At 36.7% G+C, this 15170-nt stretch overlaps 1 long non-coding RNA gene across 1 annotated transcript in view; it reads right to left on the reverse strand.

Annotated features, from left to right (window-relative positions):
* LOC127565172 (uncharacterized) overlaps positions 1-14284 on the reverse strand; it is a 57194-nt gene extending 42910 nt beyond the window's left edge. Inside the window, exons 1-2 of the long non-coding RNA XR_007954556.1 lie at positions 13505-14284; positions 9631-10609 (exon numbers count right to left, since the gene is read on the reverse strand). This is a non-coding gene — a long non-coding RNA (uncharacterized LOC127565172). The remainder of the gene's footprint in view (positions 1-9630; positions 10610-13504) is intronic.
* Between the last annotated feature and the right edge of the window lie 886 nt (positions 14285-15170).

The following is a 15170-nucleotide window of genomic DNA, read 5'->3' on the forward strand; positions in this document are numbered from 1 at the left end:
TACACAAATTACCATTAACAATTTAGTAATTAAAAATGTGGACGAATGGATACGAAATTTTATTGGCTTCTTTGACTTATATTTATATACCATTTGTACCAAATCTATATACCTTAAAAATTCATATTTCCAAAATTCAGCATTAACAATATTTCTGATTTATGCTGAATTAGTATTTAAATCTTTTTTCATCAATTGTCAGATACTTGGCTATATTTCTAGATATATATGTGTACAATTTGTTAGTCTATGAAATTATTTACCCTTAATACTTTTTCTGATTTATGCCAAGTCAGTATTTATTTAATATTTCATAATCGATGAATGCAAACAAAAGCGAACCAGCTTTTTGATTAATTTTCAGTTACTTGGCTACATTTTTATGTTTATTGATAAACTATTTTTAGTAGTCTATGATATTATTTATAAAGTTCATCCTTAATAATATTTCCGATTTATGCTGAATCTGTATTTATTTTGTATGCATTTGAAGCATTTAAACGCACTAGCAATAAAATAAAATGATCGTCATTTGACTGAGAATAAAAAACACTTGCCACAAGTGACAAAGTATAATGAAATTTGCATCTAAAAAAAAAAAAACGAACTAGGTTCAGCACTTGTAAAAGCAATATAAATTGCATCTGTTCGCTGGGAATTGGCGAGCAAGCCTTTTAATAGGATTAATCGAATAATATGATGAAAAAAATAATACTTAATGGTTTTATCCTCTCACCGCTTGAGATAACATGCTGCTACTGATGCTGTTGCTGCTGCTATGGCAGCCGCAAACGAATTACAAAAAAAGTGTCACTTTCCCCTTCCTTACTTCCTTCTTTCCATTTGCCCCATTCGTTTGATTCTCTTGGCAAATACTCGTACTCGAATGCTGAAAGCAGAGTGCAATATTTTCATTTCATTTGCGCACACAAACACATGCTGACGTGTGTGTGTGGGTGTGTGTTAATTTGATTTCACCAAACTAAAGCACATCACAACCCCCGCCCCACACACACTCCCCCTCAGTGTGTGTGTGTGTGTGTGTGTGTTTTTGTAGGGCCTTGCTGACATTTTATGCATCGCCGCATTGCCGCAGCGTCGACTTATTAAATATGCAGAGTTGCCACAGTTTAAAAACCACACAATGTAAATCGCACAATTCAGCATAAAGTATACGACCTGGTGTCTGCCTGCTGCGCAGCGGGGGCGTAATATTGATGATTCACAAAAAGACAACAATTGCGGTTGCGGTCATACGCCTTAAATGCAAATAAAACGGTTCATAAAGCCAATGAATCGAATAGTTAGAAATTCCCCAACTACAGCGTTGAACACTTTATTTGATTAAATTGCATAAATACTAAGTAAACATGATTTAGGTATGATAAATTGAAAACTATTTTAATTGGAAATCTCTAAATCAATTTGTGTGTTTACATCTGCCCTGCTCAAACTAAAACAAGCATCGAAGTGAATAATGTAAATAATCTTCCAACATCATTTAATTGCATTTGAATAGTGCAGAGTCAAGCATATTTCTGATGATTGCATTTCCAACAATACAGATGCCAATTAGTAATTCCATTATTCATAATACAAATTAAGAACTGTTATTCGATTTGTTAGTAGTTAACACAGCTTTGTACATTCAAGTTTAGTGTATGTTTATTGTCTACTTTTGAATTCGCAAATTAATAGACTTCATTGACAATTTATACATTTGCAAATAAAAGTATTTTTTGTCTTTGGTTTTAATGTAAAGTGTGCTCATAGTGAAGTTAGTGTTAAGGCACAAATTTAATGGAAAATGTTTAATATTTGACGAACTGAAGATTGACAAAGTAAGCTGCTAAAGAGTAAGAAAGCTACAAGCTTAACTGTGAAATACCTGTTAACCATTCGCACTAAAACACACAAAACAATACGGAAGAATAATACTCTTAAAATATATCAAATAAATATACTAACAAAATGCTAAAATGTACCGAAGGCTATGTTTGATATAACGACAAACTACAAGCAATCAAATATACCATAGAGTATAAAACATAATAGATTGATAGACAGACAGATAGACGAACATGGCTACATCGTTTTGTATATATGTATATAGTTTATGAAGTCGGAGATGCCTTCTTCTATAATTATCATCTACGAGTGTGTAAGAGTCTGTTTAGGAGGATCTTATAATTAAAGTAGTCGGATGTGCTCAGTTGACATGGCCAAGCAGAAAAGCTTCACAAAGAGTGTCCAGCTTGCTGGCGATTCTGATCAACAGCTGATTCACATTCCATAATTTCACAGTGTGTAAATAAATAGTGAATAAAATAAATTCATATTTTATTTCTGCCTTCCTGCTTCATTATGATTTATGCTTATGATTTGCTGCTTAATACGAAATTAATACACTGACTGTTTTATTTTTTTCGTTTTTATACACGCTACCCATAGGGTAGAAGGGTATTATAACTTTGTGCCGACAGGAAATGTATGTAACAGGTAAAAGGAGGCATCTCCGACCTTATAAAGTATATATATTCTTGATCATCGTCAACAGCCGAGACGATCTAGCCATGTCCGTCTGTCTGTCTGTCCGTATGAAACACAAGATCTCAGAGACTATAAGAGATAGAGCTATAATTTTTGACAGCATTTTTTATGTTTGCACGCAGATCAAGTTTGTTTCAAATTTTTGCCACGCCCACTTCCAACAGCTGCTGCTACAATACCCAGATCAGAAATGCCAAAAAAAAACTTTGAACATATTTGTCTGAGAAAACCATAACCACACTTGTCATTTGCAATGGAATATCACAATATAAATAAAGTTAAATGTTATCTGCTATTGCACTTAATTATGACTTTTAAAAATTAAATTCACACACAAGTTGAGTAAGTGTTGTTGTTTTACTGCAATTTTATTTTATTCTTTCTCGCTCTCTCACTTTGACAACAACAACGACAAAAAAGTACACAAACCACCCCAATAAATTCAAACGCATTGAGACATCGGAACATCTACTCTAACAAAAGAGCAAGTGCCTCTGTGCGATAGACACGATCAGCGAACACTTACTTTGGCAACCAACTATCGCGCACTCGCTTGCACTCGCACAATAACATAGCGCTGCACTTCGAGGTCCCGTTAAAAGTATAGCGGAAGAAGTTGCTTAAACGGAAAACGATGCTAGTTGAGAGTACATAAAACTTCACAAGTAAATGTATAACAAAAGAGAATGCGAGTTTAGAGATAATGTTAAGCAGATGCAGTTGATACTTAGCGATATGAGTATAGCGGAAGAAGTTGCTACTACTTATGGTATAACAAAGCATTGCTACTAAAAATATAACGGAAAAGGATGCCAGTTTTGATATTATAAGACAAATGAAATTGCTATTTACTTCTGCTGTTGTAAGTTCTAAGCCCGAAAACATTTATACAATAGGAGTAGACATAATTGAGAACAAATTTCTGATAATCACTTAGAGTATATCAAGAGACTACCACTTACATATGTATGTTGAAAGTATAACAGAAGACGTTGCTCAAATGCAAATGTTATACGGAAGAGGATACTATTTTAAAGCAGAAGCAGATGCTATTTACCTATATGAGTATAGGTGAACAATTTGCTACTGATTAAGTTATTACGAAGCAGTTACTCATCAAAGTATAACAGAAAATAATGCTAGGTTCGATTTTATAAAATAAAAAACCTTACTCTGATCCTACGTAGTTGTAAATCATCATTAAAAGAAGGCGTTGAATTACTCTGGAATTATTTTGTACATATAATAGGATAAGTGGATAGTAATCACTAACAGACGTTGCTACTACATATGTTAAAATAATAGCAGAAGACCTTGATCGATTACAAGGAGACGCTAGAGACTTTAAGCAGAAAGGAAATCTAGTTCAGAATATGAAAAGCGGCAGTTATTGTTAGTTATCACATAGAGTCTAGTAGCAGAGATACTCGATGACAAGAAGAGAAACCAGTTGCCAAACTAACAGAAGAAGTTTATTTAATTTGCTAAGGTGTGTAAGTGTGTGAGTGTTTATATAAATTTGCAAAGGAACATTTAAGATATTAAAGTTTAGCCAGCAATTAGTACAAATATGTATTCTTGATTACTTAGTGAATATATGTATATAGTATATAATCTATTTCCACATCGCCGTGTTTACTTCGAGTTTCACCTTCAACCTTATCAACGACCTCATGTCTGAGTGCCAAATGCATCTTATACAATCTGAAATCGATAGTTTGCCAATCGTTGATTTTAATTGAATATGCGGTAAATGAAATAAAATTAAGTTGAAAAAGAAAATGCAAAGCAGATCATTGCTTAACATGCCCTAGACATGTACTAGACTCACCTAGCCAACCTTTTTTTTATGCATGTTATGTATCTTTGATGTTATTTACCCTACTTTGCCCTATATCTCTCACCCTCTGTTTCAGTTTCTGATTCTGTTTCTCTTTCACTCGAAATCTGTGCATATACTCGTATCTTCCCCCTTTTTCTGTGTTTTTATGTTAAATAAATTAGCTGTTTTAACCGAAATGCACAAAAGCAAGTAAAAGTGCACAGCAGCAAGAGCAGCAGCCATCACGACTGTCGGATGCCCTCTGCACATTGCGTATACGTCATGCGCACCAGTTGATTTATTCCGCCAGTTTGGCAGATTGATTGCAATGGGTTCATCAGAGCCAGTTTGTGCCATTTGATGGGGCCAGGGTATGCAAAAGAAAATTGAAAGCATGCGAAACGACAAAAAACAACGCGACTCTCGCACATAAAAAACTCGAATGCAAATAAAAATAGAAAATAGTGTAAAATGCAGGCAGTGAAATGAATGCAGCTGGCGATGTGACTTCGTGGCAGCAACATCAGCAACATCAGCAACTGCAGCAACAACCATAAAATTAAAAATAAAACTTACATAAATTTAGAAGCGGCGGCGGCAACAGAAACGGCAGCATTGGCTGTCATTATGTCGTAGTGCTCCCAAAATGTTTTTTATTTTTGGACAACCACGACAACAACAACAACAACAACAGCGACTATGACAACAATAACAAGTTGAATAGTGCATTTTAACCACTCTGCAACTCTTTTGCAGCCATATCGAAAATCCAAATTGAAATAGAAGCAGAGAACTTCAAGTTGGGGTCAAATGCTCAACTGGCTAGCTGTTAACCTGGTTAACTGTTTAACCAGTTAACAAAGCATACAGCAAACACACACAGAAAGAGAAAGAGATAGAGAGAGAGAGAGAGAGAGAGAGTGAGACGAACCGAGTTTGGTTCATATATTTTTCGCTGTAAGCAACTAAAGCCACAACAGTCAAACAACTTGTCGTTGTCTTTGCCATTGACATAGCTAACAACAACAACAACAACAACTGAAGTAACAGCAGCAGCAGCAGCAGTACCAACAACAACAATAACAGCAACAACCGCGAATGCTATTAGCAAAAGAAACAGTCGGCACTTGTCGACATGACTCGAACAGGATGAGTTTAAGCAATGCGAAGCAGCTTCCATGCAACTCTGCGTAGAAACGCTTCTGTGAACAAGTGTGTGTATATGTGTGTGTGTGTGTGTGTGTGTGTGTGTGTGTGTGTGCGTCTGCTGCCTCTCCATGTGTGCGGGTGTACGGAGTGGAGTGGAGTAGAATGGAGTGAGGTGGAGTGAAGTGGAGTGCCTTGGAGTGGGGACGTGAACACTACTACTGACAGTCACAGCCATTGGGATGCTTACTCTAAAATTCCAGGCACATACACACAATAAGCAGTTGGCAGCCAGGCAGCCAGGCAGGCAGCAGGCAGCAGGCAGTAGGATGCCAGGCGATGTCGATGAGAACAAAACAGTGAAACACTGAAATACCGTAAGACCGAGAGACAGCAAGACTCCAGCGGGTCATAAAACTGTGCGAGCGGGGCTTGTTATACCCCACAGAAAAACATGTCGCTAAGAGCGGATATGCCACGCTTGCAACAGACTTCAAAATCAAATAAAATACAAGAAAATGTAATCAAAAAGAATTCATTAAACATATCAAATTATATAAACTAAATGAAAATAAAACTAAACAGCAAAACAAAATAAAAACAACATAAAATAAAATCAAATCAAAGGAAAGAGAATGGAAAGAAATGAAATATATTATTTGAAATTATTACTATAAAAAAGAAAATTAGTCAAAAACATGAAATTAAAATAATTTAAAATGAATCGAACTGAAATGAAATGATGTGAAATAAATCAATAAAAAAGAAATACAATATTTAAAAAAAAGGAAACCAATTGAAATTAAAAAAAAAGAATTAAAACCAAATAAAAACGAAAATGATCAAAATACAATAAAAAATATGAAATAAATAAAAAAGTAAATAGAATACAAAATAGAAATATGGTAGAACAAATAAAAAAATAAATACAAATTAGAGTATTATACACATAAAATTATAGTCTAACATTATTAGCATTAATCTCAAGCAAGCACGTGCTATAAAATCTCAAGACTATTCCAAAATAACACGATATTGAGTTCAAAACAGAAATCTTAATAGATGTGCCTTACTATTTAGATAAACAATAATTAAAAAGAAAGTGAGAAGTGTTGAAATTATAAAATATTGCTTAAGTGGCAAATAAACCATTTCAAAAAATTTAAAATTAGAGAGCCTCAAAATAAATATTTCCAAACTGCAGAAAATGATTCTTGATTATTATTCTTCTTGCCTTCCAGCGTATCTTCGTGTCGAGTTGTGCTCGCTTGAATACACTTTACTAACTTATTATTGTTGCTCTTTGTCGCTGAATGGGAATGGGAAAAGGGAAGCAACAGCAGCTGTAAAGGGAGAAGGAGTAGAGCCAGCAGCAGCTAAGGCAAGGCAAGGCAAGACTGACATAGCATTGGAATGGGATTTTGGAGTCGTATTTTGGATTCGCCTGGCTGCTAGCTGCTGGCTGTTGATGCTGGTTGCTATATCTGAGGATGTAAATGGAGCTGGAGCTGGAGCTGGAGCTGGAGCTGTAGCTTGTCTGATGGTGGCTGGCTCCAGCTGCGCGCAGTGTACAGCTCGACGAGCGTTGGGGCAAATTAAATACAGGAAGTTTGCGAAGGCGCATAAAGGCGAACGAAGACAACAACAACAACAACAACGAGGAGAGCAGCAGCAGCAAAATAACATATAATAATAGAAAAGAAATGCGCAAAGGACACAACTGTTCAGAGAATTCGCACAATTTGAAACGAGCCCCAAAACAAAACAACCGAAAAACAAAATACAGAAAGGAACACATTTTCCAAATGTTGTTGCAGTTTTCTTCCTTTTGCGACGGATGGAATTGGGGGGGGAGGGGGCGGTTTCTTTTTTTTTCCTTTCAATGTTTGTAGCCCCAACAAATTTGCACACAAAGAGACTTTCATAAAACATAAGCAAAGCCACTGTTCACATGTGAATTCCAGTTTCTGTCTCTGTCTGTGAGTGTATCTCACTCTCTCTCTCACTCTGTGTGTGTGTGTGTGTGTGAACTGGACACACAAAATGTTTATGAGCACTTTAGCTGGCCACTGTCCGTTGTTGTGCGGTCCCCGTCCGCCCATCATCAACATCATTCACATTTACGACGGCAACGAAGAGCGAAGAGCAAAAAGAGTGAGAGAGAGAGAGAGAGAGCTCGAGGGTGAAGCTGGAGTCAGAGCGGCTGTTGCTTCTACAATGTGCGCGCCCGTTAAGGCACGCCCTCCGCGCCCCGCCTCCCGAAAAACTGGCAAGCTGGCAAGCAGATACCGCCAAACAGATCCAATCCTCCTCTTGTTGGCCATGGGCCAAGCAGCGACATTGCCTCCGGGGCTTTTGCTTCTTTATTATTGTCAATGATTTGCTTTTGGGCTCATAAAATGCAAGCAAATTGAATTTTTTTGTCATTGTTGTTGTCGTTCCTTTTTTGCTGCGGGGCTTTTCGCTTTCGAGCACGTGACGTATGCTTAATTATGTTATACACATTGCGCATACAACAAGGTGTACCGCAGCCCAACATTAAAATAGCCAACGATGATGATGCCTCAATTATGAGCATATTCTATATAATTTCCACATTTAAATAGCTTATATCGAAGAGGAAAGAATAAATAGAATCGGACTTCATTTCTAGCTACGATGTTCGATTTCTTAAGGGAAATATCCGTATTTTGTACACTTTCTTGCACATTATATAATTATTATTATAGAACTTCAATCTTATTATATAACTTTAATCTAGCCAGAGAACCGCACTAAAAAACAATTGCTCTAAAATCAAGATTTTGGTTTTAGTATTTCGCATTTTCATCTTAAAGTGAGAAAACATATTTGTTGCCGCCAAAAATGTTTTTATAATTTCAAAAATACTTAATCAAAGTTTCAAATATTAAATGGAGAACAACATTGTAAGCGTTTGTAATGAAACAGAATTATTTCTGTTTATTTTATGTTAACTAACGTTATGAAAAATTGTATCGATAGATCGATTGAATATTAGGCGTCGCTGTAAAAGTAAAGGACAACGTAAGAACACGCAGTATTTTAAGCTCTCTCTCTCTCTCTCTCTCTCTCTCTCCCTCTCTTTCTTTCTCCCTGGCCAGTTTATATATAATATACATAAGGACAATTTATGAACTTTGTATAAAAATAAAAGAAGAGTTTGTGTTTTAGTGCTCTACAAAATCATGAAACCTTTTTGCAGCAACAATATCTTTATTTCAAAAACACTTAATATACAACTTAATTCCTGTTAATAAGAAAACCAAATCGAAAACTTTTAAGACCACAAATCGTATTAGAAGATAAAATTAAGAAATCTACAGTCGAGTGTGTTCGACTGTGAAATATTCATTTAATAATACTCATTTTGAATAAATGCAATATAGCGTGATATTAATTTGTAAAATAGACCGAAATGATATATATGACAAATACTTAGAATATACTAAAGACTATATTTGGTATATTGAAAAAGTATATTGGTATAGGACTACATTCTGGTATATTTTGAACGCAGTATTCAGCTTGGGCTATCTGAGCTAGGAACATTAAAATATAAAACCTTTATAAGAATTTCGATGGATATGAAAATGCAGTAATGTAAATCTAGTATATTACGTCTTTTTTGAGATTTTTCAGAATAATTTTTTTAGTTTTAAGAATTTAATCTTAAATTGGTCTTATTTAAGTAACACCATTTTTAAGATGAATGTTCTTGATTTTAGAAACTGGTCTTTTTTCAGTGCATGTTGTCTGCGCTACTTTTCTTGACTCTAAAATTAAGTTAATACCTTTATATTATTACTTAACTTATATAAAATAAACGAAATATAAAAATAACTATAATAACTGTTGAAACTTCTTTGATCTTAATTGAGTTTTGATTTTCATTTCAAGATACGATTTTCGTTTTCTTAAATTAAATAAGCATTTATAAACTAAATTAACCTTTATGATTTCCACATTTAAATAACTACTGCAATTTGCCAATTTTATGTAGAAAAAGAAATAAATTTAATTTCAAGTAACAATGTTCGATTTCTAAACGAAACGAAAGCCTGTAAAAATAGCTTTGTTAGCTTTGTACTCACCTTAGTGCATTGTTGAGACGCAGTTGACGTTCGTAGCTTGTTATATAATAATATATTACTTTAATATAGAGATTGCTATTTGTGTGTATGTGTTAGGTAAGTATTACCAGCTGTTATCAATTATATATGTATGCATATAGTAAGTTTCGATTCGAATAGCATAAAGAACGAAAACGGAAATTGTATACAGAGAGTTTCGATTGCGAATCTATAGATCATGTTATATATACACGATATATCTTGATGCGCGCTCTCTTCTTTTTTGTTGAGGGGAAGGGGTCGTGCTTTTCCTTTGATATTAGTTAGTTTTCACTTTGACTTTTGCTTGTTGTTGTGATGTGGGCGAGATTAGCATCTTCATTATCATTTTCATCGACATTATTTGCATTTGCATTCAGATTATTCCAATTATTTATTTATTTGGCTGCACGTCACAAATAACAACGTAAAAAAAATGTTGAAAAAAATACATATGACTATGTATTGGTGCTCACTCATTCACACACACATACACACTCTCAGACACACACGCACACACACACACACGCAGAGAACACCAATACAAAGACATGCGCGAGTTCGCGTTCGCGTTCGCGTTCACGATATTTAATTTGAAATTGTTGCGTTAGAATTCGATTTGATTTGGGAAACGTAATCGAATTGCATTCGAGACTCGCGGTGATTACGATTATATTTTCCTCAATTATCATGTGATTTTTGTTGTTGTTGCTGTTGCTGCTGCTGCGACGTTAATCATCATTTGCAATTATTTATTTGCAAATTACATTTGCTGGCTAATCGCGATTGTCCTGTCTGTGAATGTCCTCATCCTCATCCTTATCTCGGACAGCTCTTCCAGCTCATTTACCCCAAAAAACTGTGCTCCGTCTGGCTTTGGCTTTGGCTTTGGCTTTGACTTTGCCTTTGATATCAGCGTTTTTTCAGTTGTCTCTGGGCCGCGTTTGTGGTTTTCAAAATGCTGCAATGGCAAACGGAGAGTAGAAAAAAAAAAGAAAAACGGAAATTTTTGTTTTATCGGTTTTTCAATAAATTTGCAACAAAATGAGGCAAATTGTGCACGCGGATATAATTTCTCCCTCTCTCGCACTCTCTCATCTCACACATTCACTCACACTCTCTCTCTCTCTCTCTCTTCCTTCTCGCTGTACATGTTTGTGAGAGTTGCGTTCTATGTACATTTCTTTTTTAAATAGATATTCTAAGCAAGTAATTGCCCATTTAGCAAGCTCCCCTCCTGGCCTTGACTAGGACGCTTTCTTGCTGGCTCCCACCTCAGGTACACATTTTTAATTGAATTTAAGTATCTTTTTTAATTAGAACTTTTCAAGCATTCGCCAGCTCCTTTTCGTTTCGTTTCGTTTCGTTTCGTTTCGTTTGGTTTCTTTGTTGCTGTTTTGTGTTCCTCTCAAGTTCGCATTTTCAATTTTGTATTCCTTTTAACTGAATACGAAATTGCTTTGAATTGGCTTAGAAATGTTACCCCTTTTTTCTCGGAGTTGTCGTGCCGATTGTAAAAGCTTTTTAAATTCTCTTTCAATATTTTTATTCGCTGCTTTTTGGTACTCCTCATCACTTCTTGAACAATCTGTCTCTCTCGCTTCTTTTCTCTCGCCATTCTTAAATTTGATAGCTTAATTTTCCTTTGCTTTCTCTCTCTTTCTCTCTCTCTCTCGTTATCCTCAACTTGTATAGCTTCGTTCTTCAGTTTCATTCTATTTCTTTTCCTCGCAATCTTTTAAATCTTTTTTTTTCCGTTCTCTCGATATCGTTACCTTTTATATCTTCGTTCTTCCGTTTCTTTCAATTTCTTTTTCTCTCGCTATCCTCAACTTTTATATCTTCGAACTCTCTTTTCTTTCTCTTTCTGTTTCTCTCGCTATCCTTAACATTTATACCTTCGTTCTTCTGTTTCCTTTTCCTCGATATCCTTAACTATTATAGCTTCATTCTTAATTTTATTTCTCTATCTCTCTGTCGCTATCCTTTACTTGTATAGCTTCGTTCTTCCCAACTTTCTAACTTTCCTAAACTTTTATATCTTCGCTCTTTTGTTTCTCTTGCGAATCACATTCTAAGCAATTTAGCATAACTTTTGGTCTTTAATTCTCGTTTTTTCTATTCTCTTTTTCTTCTCAATTTGTTCTACGTATTCTTCCCCATTCGTTTACCCTCTCTTCGCCATTAAAACTTTCGCTGTACTTTTTGCTTCTTGCTGCAACTTTCTTGCCACTTTTCCGTTTGTTGTTCTTATTTAAATCTGAAGCTAAAGCTGAGGCTTTTGTTTCCATTTCCCGATTCACATCTGTTATTTAAAACTATTTACTCTTTTAATATTTTTTTGCATTACGCCAACTAATTTGCATTAGCTAAGATTGACTTTGATTGGAGTGCATACTTTCTTTACTTTCTTATTGCAATTTCGTTTTGTCTCGTTTCTTGTTAAGCATTAAATGCACAAGCATGTTCTGATCCTTGAGCATCCTTTTTACCATTCTCTTGCATAGTTTTTCATTTTATTTTCGTTTTTTTTTTTGTGTAGCCAATTTACTTGCTTGCCCTTTGCCTAAGTAACAGTCGTAGTTGAACTTTCCATTTGCTTAGCATCTTCCATCTCTCTCTTTCTACTTTTCTCGCTATTCCTTTCTCTATCGCTTTCTTTGCTTCCCCTTCTTCTTGTTGTAGCTACCCCTGCTGAAGCTTGGCTCTTTTGCTTAATGTTCTTCACAAGGCTTTTAAACTTGTCATGCATATTGATATAAGTAAGTTGAATTCGCCCTGCGGGCTTGACACTGTCAGCACATTCTAGCAAAAGCAACCACCGCGTACTCCCCTCCCCTCCCTCATCTCCTCACTCCTCACTCTTCACCGCACTCTTCCATTCCTTATAGCCATACTCAGTTATCAGTACTGTGCCGAATTTACACACTCAACGAATATCTCTCGCATTGCTCTCCCTCTCTTTGTCTCGGGTAGAGAATTCGTATCGTAATTTAAGTGAAATTTCAACTGGAGCCCCGCGGTGGAAAGACGCCTTTGACTTTAGCTTCAGCTTGACTTTTGTCTCTGCTTGCCTCTGCTTCCTCTATGTACTACTTGCAGCAACTTAAGACCTTGTTCTCATACCTCAAATTTAAAATTTAAAAAATATACATATGTATACGAATGCATCACACACATATGAATATATATATATAGATGTATATATTATTTAAAATTGAATCTGCGCCTGGCTTTTGTCTCATAATTGCCTCTCTGCAACAAAATGGCGAACTTGACTGATGCTTGCCACACACCAACACCAACACCAACACAAACACACACTCACATACACACACACACATACGTACGCACATGTAAGTATAAGCAAATTTCAAGGACATTTCAAAATGGCTTTGCGCAAAACGCCAGCAATTTCTTCATAGACCAAAACCAGAAAATATAAAAAAAAAAACAATAACAAAAACAAAAAACAAAAAATTGTTTTATAATATTTCACATCTGATTGTCATAAAATCGAAACACACATAAACACACTGTGAACTATGCCTATGTTTTATATGTCCATAATCTATATAGATTGTTCCTCAATATGACAAACATTAGCTTTTAACGATGCGACGACGACGACGACGACACCTTCGAAAATCATTGAAAATTTTTGAATTTTTGGATTTACGTCACAAAAGTTTTATCGCTCTTTAAATACTAATTAAAGGCAAATCGAAATACACAACAGATTTCGGTGATTCCAATGTGTGACCGCCAAAACAAAAAAAAAACATACACAAATAAAAAAAATAGATAATATTGGGGGCGAGATTATAGCTTATAAATACTCGATTGTGGCACCTACCTCATGGAGCACAGCAAGCAGACGTTCTCAAAAAAATGACAAAAAAAAAAAACTATTGTTTAAGGATGCGCGCGATATAGACTTGAGTGCAGCATAAAGTTAAAATCTTTGTAGATACACCGAAAAAAAAGATGTGCATAAATTGAGGAAATCGAAAAGAAAGAAGATTCTGTTTTGTATTTTTCTTTTTTTTTTTTTTGGTTCGGTTTTTTTCGTTTCCTCCTTTAGTTAGTTTTCTTATGAACCGTTAGGCGCTATGCAAATGAGCTTTGCTTCTCATGCGTTGCAAGCTCTGTTGCACGACGATAATGACCACGGGCAGCAACGGCAACGACGACGACGACGACGACCGCGATGGCGATGGTGATGGTGATGGCGATGGCGACGGCGTTAGGCGGAAAAGAGCGACTCGCGGCGACGGCAACGGCGACGGTGTTTGGCGGCGATTGGCTGCTGTGAGCTCTACCTACAACATACGAAAAAAAAAATAAAACACACACACACACACAGACACACACGCAGAGAAAACGGATGCGAGAGCACGGCTTGATGGGCTCAATTGGCTCGACAGGCTTTAAGGCTCAGGCTCGACGGCACTGCGGCTCAAGCTCAACGGCTCGACAGCTCAGAGCTGGCTGCTGCTCGGTGTTGCTCGCTGCTGCTACTGCTGCTGTTGCTGTTGCTGTGGTTGCGATTTGCTGCTGCTGTGTTTTGCGTGGCGTTGCGGCGTTGCGTTGCGTTACGTTGCGTTGCGCGTTCGCGGCTCTGAACATCGCGGCGTATACCCAACGACTATTTGGCCACTGACGCAGCGGACACGCTGGAGACCGCGCTGCAGGTTCGGCAAACGCACGACGGACGCTGAGCGAATCCGAAACCGACAAAATTGGCATCCGAACTCGTTATCCGAATGCAGTCGCAGTCGCCAAACGCTGTCGACGTCGACGTCGCTGTTGCTGCTGCTACTGCTGTTGATGTCGCAGCCGCAGCCGCAGCGCTACGACGCAGCTGATGATGATGCTTTCACCTTGAGCTTTTTTACTTTTATCCAAATGCGAATTTACAGCTTCGTGATTACCAGCATCATCGTCATCATCATCTTCTCTTCGTTTACGTTTTCGTCGTCGTCGTACGTTTTCGACTTCGAAAGCTTCGACGCCTATGGCGCCAAAAAGCTCTCGCGTCGCAGCGTGCCAGGGTATAAAAAAATCAACAGCACAAATTGAAGGTCAACTGTGCTATTCTGTGTGCTGTGTGCTTTCGAGCTAGAAAAGCACAACAATCCAGCTGTTGCCGCTGCTGCAAGTGTATGCGAAGTATGGCACCAATCGTGAATGTGCCAAAATGCCGGCCGAGCTTTCAGCGTGCCAAAAAGGACGGGAAGTACTACATACTCTATGTATGTATAAATGGGGCAACGCAACGCGGCAACGGACTGCAGCGCAATTTCGAAATTCCAATTCCATTCACAACAAATTTGAAGCGAAAAGCTTGCTGCAAAAGCTGCAGCTCAGCGCAAGTTGAAAGCTATGTGCAGCAGCACCCAAAGAGTTGAATGGAGAACTTTTACCAATAAAAGAATAAACGAATAAAAAATATAACTATTGCTTTTTAGTACGACATGATTTTTAACAATTGTCAAATAATTATGAGAAATTAAATAAAT

The sequence above is a fragment of the Drosophila albomicans genome, chromosome X, assembly GCF_009650485.2.
Source record: "Drosophila albomicans strain 15112-1751.03 chromosome X, ASM965048v2, whole genome shotgun sequence".
NCBI lineage: Eukaryota > Metazoa > Arthropoda > Insecta > Diptera > Drosophilidae > Drosophila > Drosophila albomicans.